Source organism: Gavialis gangeticus, unplaced genomic scaffold, assembly GCF_001723915.1.
Source record: "Gavialis gangeticus isolate Ggan-Ray unplaced genomic scaffold, GavGan_comp1, whole genome shotgun sequence".
NCBI lineage: Eukaryota > Metazoa > Chordata > Crocodylia > Gavialidae > Gavialis > Gavialis gangeticus.
This window is the reverse complement of record NW_017729029.1, coordinates 24,496,735-24,500,399: the sequence shown is the minus strand read 5'-3', so window position 1 is coordinate 24,500,399 and position 3,665 is coordinate 24,496,735. Positions and strand designations below refer to the sequence as shown.

At 41.9% G+C, this 3,665-nt stretch overlaps 1 protein-coding gene across 3 annotated transcripts in view; it reads left to right on the top strand.

Moving 5' to 3' along the window:
• PCDH11X (protocadherin 11 X-linked) overlaps positions 1-3,665 on the top strand; it is a 1,731,112-nt gene that overhangs the window by 332 nt on the left and 1,727,115 nt on the right. The window lies entirely within an intron of this gene.

Here is a 3,665-nt window from a genome sequence, read left to right as displayed (position 1 = left end):
AGCTGCGGCGGGGAAGGAGTTCAAGGTAAGGAGGAGAGGGGCTTGTCCCGGTGCTTCCTCCCTGCCGGCAGGGCGCGGAGCCTGAGCGGCTGCGGCCGAGGCTAGCGTGCCCTACCCCCTCGGTTCAGCCTCCCGCGTCCCGCCCGCCGGCTGCCTGCGGTCACTGTGCCTGGCGCTCGTGCGAGACGCTGGGGGCGGGGCGGGGCGGGGCGGGGCGGGGGTGAAAGCCCCACATGGAGCCTTGAGTTGCTGCGATCGTAATCTTGTAATGGAGATTGCGCTCGGTCGACCCTGCGGTGCGGGGGCAGCAGCTGCGGTGGAGGCTGAAGTTTGGCGGAAGGGCGAGCCGCGCAGGGCCGGCCGGGTGCGAGTCCCCGGGACGGGTTGGGAACCACCGCAAGCGGACGCGTGTTTGATTGCCTCCAACTTGCGACATGATCGAAAGCTGTGGGAGAGACGCGCTCACTGCCTCTTGTGCTGCTGCGGACGCGCTGGCCAGGCAGCACTTGGTTTCATCTGCTCAGACCACTGGGAGGAAGAGAGCCCTGCCTGGTTTGGGGGGGGAGGGGATAAAGGGCTCACTAATGACTTTTCCAAGAAAGAAATTGATGGCACAGAGCATAGAGCCGGCTGGTTGCGGGCAGAAGCCTAGTAGACGAGCTGGGGAACAGAGCCTAGCTCTCCTTTTATGTCTACACCATTGGCATTGTAGCCTTTAAGAACTGTCTGTACTATACGTGACAAGAAGCAAGCAGGGGCTATTAGCCTTTCTGGGATGCTGAAGAAACCATAAATGTAGAGCAAAATTGGCTCAGCTACTACGATCCCATTTTTGAGCTTGAGAGCTGGTGTTTCAGTGAATGAATTGTGGAGCAATCATTTTATGAAATGCTGTTGCTTGCCTCATTTGGTGAAAGTGTGGAGCTGTTCAAGATGTGGGAGTCTGCTGAACCAAGTAGCAACTGAAGGCAGACGAGACTCTAAGTGTTCTCTTAAGTTTGCTTCTTGTTCAGTTTTTGTGAGATTAAAAAAACTGAGCCCGCAAGATCCAATTACTAATGTAAGTTTTATTGAAGGGAATATCCAAAGAAGATACCAAAAATGAATTTCAACTTTTTTCTTGTTATCAGTGAAAGAATGGAAGTAATTTTGACTTGCTGTATGTAGGCAATAAGAAGGGCTGATGTTGTGGCAGGGTAGGGCTCAGTTAACGTTCTGACAACTGTCTTATCAAAAAAGATTGTGGTGTTCATATGGATAGCAGACTGCAAAAGAGTCATCTATAAACATCTAAGGAAACTGCCAGGACCAGCATCTTTGTGCAACAGCTAAACAAAGGGACTGATTTAAATCTAAAGTTTTATACTGAATATAACAAAGCAGAAATATTTGAGGTAGTCAGAAATAATTTGTTTCTGCATTTGAAATGTATACCTAAACCTGAGTAATAGCTCCACACTTGAATGACTCCAAAACTGTAAATTTTGCATAAAATAAATAAAGTTGAGAGAGAATAATAATGCTTATTTTAAATACAGCGGAGAAAATCTGTCTGAGCGCATTGAATTCCACTTAAGCGTTTCATCTTGGCAAAAGAGAGAGAGGGTTTTTTTTTGTGAATTGTAAAAGATGAGGTGAGAATATTAATAGCTAAGCTCTGGGGACCTAGGGGTTAGTTCAGTAGGCAGGAAACTCTTTCTTTTAAGAAAGAACTGGAAAAGATACCTGTACATGGCAATTTGGATGGATGGTGCCCAGATTTTAAAATTAAATTTAGTATAGCTTAAAAAAAATCTTGCAGCTGTAAGACTCACTTAGTTTTTCTTTATGGAAATACCAAGCGATAGTGCACTGAATGTGTGTGTGTGTGTCTGTGTATGAGAGAGAGAGAGAGAGAATATTCTTCATTTTAATTACATTTTCACCAAATAACAGGGATATATTTATGAGGGAAAATCTGTTTTTTTTTCTGTAAGGTCCATTAAGATCTTTGTTCGTATTTTTTCTCCAGAAGAAGTCTTACTGCTTCATGGCTCCCTTGTTCATCCTTGCAGCGTTTCTTTAAATGTGAGCACGAGAATGCCTAGCTATAGTTAAAGGATAATTTATATTCAGTGTAGTACTGTCTGCTCAGTAGAATTGGTTTTATACATCACAGCCTCTGCAAAAAGGGAGATCAAAGATCTGAACCTGTGGTCCTGTACTGAATTTGTATTCTACATGGACCTGAGCAATATTATACTGGCGCCACTTACACTTCTACAGTCAGTCTTCCCATTACAACACCCATTTGTTTAGTGGTTTATAATTTAGTTCTAAGTATGCGCTCTGAGCTGAAACCAAAATACATTGGTAAGCACAAAGCATTGGGAGAGATTGTAATAAAGTCTGTGTTCTCATTGTCTGCCTGAAAAGAATTCAGAAACTTGAAGTGAACAGTAAGGAGAGGGGAAACCAAACTTCAGATTTTGGGGTCTCCTTGGATGCGAAGTAAGTGTTTGGTCTTAGATTTTCAGATGGCTAGGAAGCTGGCATTAAGGCTTTTCAGGAAAGTGAAACAATGCTGTCTCAATATAGTATGTAATTAGATCTGAGTTATGATGTTTCAGCCTCAGTCCATATTAGGGACTTTGCCTCTGAAATTATTCTGCTTAATTCTTTTGAGGCTAAGGTATAATAGGAAAACCAAAGGAAATCATGTCATTGCCAGTTAAATTAGCTATAGAATAAACTAAGAAGAAAGAAAACTATGTTAAGCTGGTGTTTAGAGTGGCCTAAGTTCGGAAAAGATTTGGGGATAAGGCCACAAAAGGTCACCCTTAACTTAGTACACATGAAAATAGGCATTACTGTGATTATGCGCTTCCATTAAGAGGATACCAGAACAGTAAGTGATGCTACTTGTTATCTTGCATTTATGTAATAGCTTTCTTACTGAAGGATCCCAAAGTCCTTTACAATTAATATCCATGCATATCTAATATATACCTGTCTCTAAGGTGTAAAATATTTACTTTACCATTGTAGAAAAAGTGTGTGGATGGTTATAAATATTTTGTGCCTTGATTAGGTTACAGAATTAAAGTCTATTCTTGAAGTGTTTTTCAGTGTTATGGTCATAAGTGTCTCAGTGCCTAGGCTCAAATAGGCTGAAATAGAGGAGCATTTTTACTCTTAACTCTGAATATTTTGGTGAAAATAGATTCTGATGTTCCTTGGATGTAAGTGTTTTTGTATTAAATAAAAAGTTCATGAGCCAGGTTATTCTAAGAAATGGAAAAAGATAATTGAGATGAGCCTTAGAATTATTGCCGTTAGCTCATTTGTCTAAGTACTGGTGACCATACCTTTCTATGAGTATTTTGACGGCCCGCATTCTCTGCAAACCGACTTACGGATACCCAGGCTAGTAACGTGGAGCAGGACATTTAAGGCAGAAATGGGTATTTCATTATCCCTTTAGATTTGTGGGGAGACTCCAGTTCTCATTATCCAACAGTAAAACAAGGAAAATAGTTTAAAAGGCAGTTTCTTTCAATTATGCTCTCTGAATTAGTAGAGCAACTTGCCAGAAATCATAAAAGCTTCTACTGGTTTCTTTTAAAAGCTCCACTGTTAGAAGAGTTTAAACGGCCCTTGAAATTGTCTCTGATGTGTTATGTAGT